Genomic DNA, 7455 nt, shown 5'->3' on the forward strand with positions numbered 1-7455 from the left:
GCCACCTGCGCACAGGGGGCCTTGGTCAGTGCCCACCCCCCGCCCGGCTCCCCACTGCCCTCCGCCCACAGCTCCCAGGGCTGCGAGGACAAGAGCTGGGGGCACGGGCACCCAGCTCCACCCTGCAGCCTGCTCCCCCCACCCTTGTGTGTGCGGTTCCCCTGGCCTCCCCCACCTCCTCCTTCAGCTCCACGCACTCGGCTAGGGTCGCCCCAGATGGCAGATCAAAATAAAAGACACCAGTTCAGTCTGACTTGGGTAAACAGCGAATACTTCCGTAGCAGAGATATGTTCTAGCCAATGTTTGGAATGTATGCTAAAAAAAGCTTGTTGTTTCTCTGAAATGTAAGGTTAACTAGGCATCCTGTATTTTATCATGTTCACCCCCCCACCCCAGGCCCGCCAGCTCCCAGCCGGCCCATTTCTGGGCTGATCCCACTCATGCCCGCCTGAGTCTCTGTCTGCCCGATGGCCATTTGCTGAGCGACTCCAAGCCAGGTATGGCTCCTGGGGACACCAGCCCTTCCTTGTCCCACCGCCCCCCCCAGAGCCCTCCGCTGTGCTGGGGAGCCAGGATGAAAGCTGCTGTGCTGAGAGACCAGCTCTGAGTTTCACAAACACCGTGTGCGCGTGCGTGTGTGTGCACACGCGTGTGTGCGCATGCACGTGTGTCCCTGCTCTGGCGGGAGCCGGGTGGGCGCGGGAGGTCTCTGAGGGGGTCAGCCTCGTGTGGGGCCAGGCCAGGCGGGGGGGCGTGGGCGTCCCAGCATGGCCCCACGGCACAGCCACCTGCTCAGCCTCATCCATCTGGGTGGCTTCAGGCAGGTCAGCGGCCGAGCCTGCAGCGGCCAAGCTCAGCCAAGACCCTCCTCCCCCCACACCCCACACACTCGCTCGGAAGCCGCTCCACTCTCCATCTGGGCCACCACCTGGGCCATCCACCGCCCCAGTGAGCGCCTGCGTGGGGCACACGTTGAGTGTGTGCACACCGGCTTCGGGTGTGTGCACACGAGCGTTACAAGGCTCCAGATGAGCCCTTACCCAGCGCCTAGAGGGACAGCCTCTGCATGGCTAGGCCGACTCGGTAGAGAGTCAGCCACCAGAATGCATGGGGCCTGGGCACACACACACACACACACACACCACTCAGAGTGGACACGGTGGTGGTGCACACGGAAGGACTCACAGCCCAGCCACAGTGGCAAGTCAGGCACCTGGACACATTCAAGGGAATGTGCACACACAGGTGCACACACACCTGAGGACAGACATGGTAACCGACACTCTTAGGGATGCGGACACGCAGACACTCGCCCTGTTCCCTAGGACTCAGGGCTGGCCGGCGCATCGAGCAGGGCAGGGCTGGGGTGCAGTGCAGCCACGGGGCACAGGCTGTCCTCCCCTGCTGGCCTTCAGGCTCTGCCGCCCCCAAACACTGGGTGGGCACCCCCAGAGGGGTGGAGAGGGCTGCCCATTTGAAGGGGCCCTTCAAAGGGGGATCAGCATGGCAACCACCACTGCAGGAGAAAGCAGATGAGGACTGACTGGTTTGCGGGTGTCCATGTCTTGAAGGGGACGGGGCTCGGAGAAGAGTGTGGGGGTTGGGAGGAGGGGGCTGGGCTCAGGAAAGAGCCTGGGGCTCCCCGAGGGGCTGCAGACCCTCTTGGACTTGGTGGTGGGAGCAGAGGGGGGCCACATCCCTGTCTCCCGAGCCCTCCCCAAGATACAGATGACAAATGGGCATGTGTGCTTGGGAGACAGAGGCGGCTGCACTGGGACCACATCGATCACCCGGCCCTGGGAGCCACACAGCTGTGCCGCCTGGTGCCACCACCCATCCCACCTCCCAGTCAGGCCCCTGGACTCAGGAGGTGGCAGGCTCCTCCCGTGCTCCCTCTTCATATCAGTCACCTGGGTGTGTGTGTGGGGGCCTGTTCAGGCACCATCTCAGCAGCTACTGACCCCACGGGGACCCAGAGGATGCCTGGCACCCACCCAGCATGCTTGTGCACAAGCAGAGGACGCCCCTAGACACCAGCATGCACCCACACACACCCCAAAGCACATTCATTTGCACCCATGTCCCAACGTGTGACTGGGTGCACGCTCCTAGGGCAGCCTGCACCCCCAGTGTGCTGGCCCACACACCTGAGCCCGCTAACCTTTCCCTGTCCGGGAGAGTACTGGTGTCCAGACAGGAGAAGGAGGCCCCACTCCAGGGTGTGAGAGAAGGCACCCAGCGCCTGGAGCCGCCAGCAGGGGGATTGGAGCCCTCCCATCCCCCCTGACCACCTGAGACTTGGCCAGCGCCCCACAGGGCTTGGTAGAGAGGGATGACCAGGCTCCTCCTTGGCTGAGGTCGAGACCCCAACTCCCTCCCCCTCCGCGGCGCACCTCACCGCCGGAGGGATGGCGCCCTATTACAGGGACAGGGCTGCTGCGCCCAGGGGGGTCCCCGTGCGCAGAAGTGAGGGACATGGGGGCTGGGGCTGCCCCACCCGCGCCTGGACACTCCTGGAGTCTCGTCGCCCCCGCGCCCCTCGAGCCCACCCCGGCCCCGCACGGCCCCCAAACTTCGCTGGACGCGCCGCGGCCGGCGCCCGCCCGCCCCACCTGCGCGCCGGCCGGATCGGAGCCCGAGGCGCCCGGCGAAGTCTGCGCGAGGCCCCGAGGACGCGGCGGAAACTTCCCTTCTCAGCGCCGCCCGGTGCCAGCCGCAATCCCGGACCCCGCGGGACCGGCTCGGGCCCTCGGGGCAGCGACAGGGACTCCCGCAGGGGAAAATGAGGCCCGGCGCTGGGAGCGGCCCCCCGCGCGGTCTGCGGTCACTCACTCGGCAGCCGGTCCCGAAGCCTCCGCCGCCGACCGCGCGCGTCCCCCCGACGCCGACTCGCACCCACCGAAGTTGGCGGCGGGACCGCCGCGCGTGCGCCACGGCGCGCTGGGGCTCGGGGGCGCTGCGACCTCCGACCCGGGCTCACGGGGGGAGGGGACTCGCCAGCGCGGGGATTGGTCTCCCCGGGGGCACCCCAGGTGCCCCCCGCCCACAGCCGCCCCCTCGCGCGCACTCACCTCGCGCGCCAGGACCCGCTTGCTCAGCCCTCTCCGCAGCGCCGACACCTCCTGGGTGGAACGGTGGCCGGTGAGACCGGTGGTAGCGCCCGAGCGGCAGGGACGGGCGGGTAGCGGTGTGGACGCGGGGAGTGGAGGCGCAGGTGTGTGGCCGAATGAGGGGCGCCTGGCACCGTCCCCGCCCCCGTCGCCTGCAGGCTGCTGCGGGGGTGCGCAGCGGCGGCCAGGTCTCCCGGGGTCCCCGCAGCGGTGTGACGGGGTGTCAGCGGCCCAGGGCGCAGGGAGAGGCGCCGTCAGCACTCATCCGTCAGGGCAGGGCTCTGGCCCCTGACAGCCGCCCTTCTGAGCCAAGGCCTGGGGGCTGAGCCCTGGGACAGGGGGAGCTGTGGGGCACACAGCCAGCCTGGGGACGGCTGCAGCCCAGCCTGGGATGGGGCAAGAGCCCAGACCAGCCAAGAGACAGAGCCCCAGGAGGGCTGGAGCCTGGAGCCCGCCGGCAGAGCCCAGTGCACAGAAAGCAAATCTCCTCCCCTCGCCAGCTCTCCTCCGCCAAGCCTTGACTCCAGGGCCGTTTCCTCTTCTCCAAACAGAAGGCTGAATGGACCTACACTCACTGAAGCCCTGCCCTGCCCACCGATGGGTCCGGGCTCAGGAAAGGATGGTCACCATGGGCTCACTTCCCCCTTTCTGGAAACACTACCTCCCCACCCTGACAGGTGTGCAGGCCCTGCATCTCTCTGCTGTTTGCAGGACGGCTCTGCGTCTCCCCTGGGAGGACCTGGGAGGGGGGAGGGGCGGGGGGGCAGGGAAAGACTTGGGTGTCCAGGACCCTCCATAAAACCCCTGCCGCTAATGTCCTCATGGCCAGACCTGTTTCCAGCCCACCTCCCAAAGTATGCCAAATTCCATGTTGCTCCCCGAGCTGCCAAAACCTCATGGTCAGGGGTCCCACTTCTCAGCTAGGTCCTAGTAGAAATTCATCTGACCGGCAAATTCTATTCCAGAACACAGACATGCTGGGGCAGGGCCAGACTCTGTCTCTCTCAGGGAGTCTTGCCTTTGTTTGGGGGGAAGGCATCTGAACCCAGAGATGTGTGATGGTACCATTTCAGGCACAGGATGGGGTCTGCAGCCTGAGGGGTGGGGGCTGCTCCAGGCCAGCTCTGTGGAGGATCTCCTTCACCCCCCCCTTGCAGGCTCAGCTCCAGTCTTCCGGGGTATTCTCCACTAAATTTGGGGGGGCAGGGGTAACTTGGGGAAGGAAGGAGTATCCTCTAGGGGCCCCTGAGTGTTGCACCTCAAGGAGGGCAGCCAGCGTAGAGCCCTGGATCCAGAGTCCAGCACCTCCCGGGCCCCGTGAACCTGGCCTCAGTTTCCCCATCTGTGCAGGAGGGTGACCAGCCCGTGGCTCAGTTGTTGGTATGGGTCTCCTGGGGCTCTGCTCGACTGTGACAGGCATCCATAAGGAACAGGACCCCAGGGTTCTGGGGGTGCCCAGGGCGAAGATGCCGGTTGGAGGGCGAGTGTCTCCTTCTTGGCCCAGTGCCACCTTCCCTGACACCACCCGAAGGGATTCGCTTCTCCTCCTCAAGTGCAAAGGCTAGGGCTGGGGGCTGGGTGGCACAGCACGCCAGCCTTCTCTCTGCTCGCCTGGCCTGGCCCAGCTGACCAGCTGACCGTGCAGGCAGCCCCAGGCTGGGAGACAGCTTGAACGGCCGTCACGCCAGCAGCCCTGTGGAGAGTAGAGGCCAGGAGGCCTGTTCCTTCTGCACACAGGCCCCTGGATGTGCTGAGCCAGGCCTGGGTCCCTCATCACGGGCCTGGTCCAGAGGGGGCAAGGGCACAGGCCACCCGGAGACGGCGTGGGATCCGGGGACTCCTGGATCCTAGGCCTTGGCCTCTTGGTCCCAGGGATGGCTCCTTGCTTCCCCACACCCCTCCGGCTGAGCCCTCCGAGGGTCTGGGAGGGGCCACAGCTGCCCGCACAGGGTACGGACTCGCCGGAGGCTGTTGCCATCATTCAGGGGAAGGAAGGTGATGGACCAGAAAGTCCTCGTTGCTGGGAACCCTGCCTTTCGGAGTGCAGAGAGGACAGCCAGTGAAGCCCACGTGAGCCCCAGAAAGGAGGGAGGAAGCCGGGACTCCAGGTGGCAGGACAAACAAGAAGAGCCCCCGGGAGGACGTGCTTCAGCACCAGCCATGGAGGCCACCCCATGCATGGGCTTTTCCAGAAGTGTGAGGAAGAGGAGAGGTGGCGGCACCTCCAGAGGGACTCAGCACCTAGGGGCGTGACCTGCGCGCGCTTCTGGGCTTCCAGGAGGGGTCTGTGCAGGGGTGGGCCCGAGAGCCCAGCTGGGTGGCTGCAACCCAATGGCCTTTGCATGGGAGTGTGAGCCGGGCCAGCCCCCCAGGGGCACAGGTGACTGTCCCCAGCACCTGTGGCCAGGCAAGGCTGGGACATCGATGCCAGCCCCTTGCACCCCTGTGCCCTCTGCCCAAGGCCCATCTGCTCCCTCATCACTGGCACATCTTCCCACTCAGGAGTGGGGGTGGGGGTGGGTCATAACGCTCCCGCTGGGACCCACCCCATACATGTTGGGGGGAGCTTGGGCCTGGAGAGTTGGCCCCTGCCCCCTGAAGCAGGACAGGGACCCCCTTGGCTTTGGGGCTTGGTCAGCCGTGCGGCTCTGAGCTCTGAGACCCCTGCCTTGTTCCTCTCATGGGCGGGGGCGGGTAGGAGACCTGGTCTCTGGGTGCTTCAGGCACCAGCGGGGTTCTGGGGAGCCTCCTCCTCAGTTGGTCCTGGTGCAGGGTGCAGTGGGGATCCCTGGCCCCTCCCTCTGACCCCAGCCAGAGCCTCATTTTGGCTATTAACCCCCTCTGCCTGGCTTGCCCACGGCAGTCTGCCTGTCACCTCCATTAACGCTGGTATACGCGTGCAGGAGCGAGTGGTCAGGATGGATGCGCGGCCAGAGAAGGCAAGGGGCAGTGAGCGGGGCCCCCAGCAGGCCTGTCTCACCTCCTCAGTGTCCACACACAGCCCTCACCAGGACAGGTACAGCGGCCGGGCAGACGCTGGGAGAGGCTGGGGCCCCAGGCGGGGTCTAGGAGCCCCTGGGAGAGGTGAGCACCGTGCAGGAGACCCCTGGGCCCAGAACATGGGTCATCCTGGGTATTTCTTCTTGTCTCTTCGAGGTGGCCTCAGGGACTCCTGGCTCGGAGGGCTGGGCCCAGGGCTTGGGCCAAAGGAGGCAGGGTCCCACCTGAGGGTCCTGGATGCCAGCCTGAGGCTGCTGACCCCACAAGCACTGTGGGGTCACGGGAGATTCCTGGCGGGCTTGTGCGGGAAGCCGTGGAGCCAGGGACGGGCAGGGATGTGAGCAGGTTTGTGGGTCCCTGCTGCAGGTTAGTGAGGGCAGGGCACATGCAGAGCCTGGGGGATTCTCAGGGAATCTGTGAGGGGTCGCCCAAACAGGCCCAGGGACGTGGGGCAGAGCAGGCCCACCCCGAGGGAGGAAGCCCAGCTGGGAAGCTCCTGGCACCGGGGGACCCCAGGAGAAGCCCTCCGGCCCCAGCTCCCCTGGGCCTGCGGATGATGACTCTGCCCACGCGAGCTTTGCTGAGCCCTCCCCCACCAGCTGCAGGCTACTCGTTCTGGAGACCCCCGCAGCCCCCCCCGCGGCTCCGTCCCCGGACATGTTAGGTCCTTGGCCACCCTGGGGTGGGGTGTAGGGTGACTCTCTGTGTGCCTCAGGTCACTCCCTGGTGGGACAGGGAAGGGCTGCGTGCAGCAGGAGTGAGCTCCCTGTCATGGGAGGCATGCGAGCCGGGGCAGGGGCCTTTCGACTCACGGAGGTAGCAGTGTGGCCAGACTGATGGGATGAGAGGCTCAGGCCGCCTGAACCCCCACCCGCTTGCAAGCCCGCGTTGGCCGGGCAGCGCCTGGGGCCGACAGCAGCCATATGTTGGGAGAGAAGCTGTGTGCGTTGCTCCGCGGCCCCCGGGGCCCGGCCTTCCTGGGCCTGTCACACACGATTTTCCCTGCCTGAGTGGCAGGCCAGCCAACGGGCGGGGCAGGTGGGGGCTGCTGAGCCGGCTCCAGGTCCCCCCACAGCTCGCAACACCGGACTGCAGCTCTGGGACAGAGCCAGGCGCCAGGCCTGGAGCTCAGGACCCCCGGCCTCTTGCCGGACGCTCTGCCCTGTTGCAGTCACCAACCCCCCACCCCCCCACCCCCCGGGGCCGGGTCAAGGTCGGGGGCCCTGAGAGGAGCCCTGGTTGGCTGGCGAGGAACAGCCTTCCTGCTCGGTCATGGGCGGGCGGCCAGGGGTGCACGCGGGCTGTGTGGGCGCCCGGGGCGGGCGGGAGAGCGCCCGGAGCCTC

The sequence above is a fragment of the Halichoerus grypus genome, chromosome 6 (genome assembly GCF_964656455.1).
Source record: "Halichoerus grypus chromosome 6, mHalGry1.hap1.1, whole genome shotgun sequence".
Lineage (NCBI taxonomy): Eukaryota > Metazoa > Chordata > Mammalia > Carnivora > Phocidae > Halichoerus > Halichoerus grypus.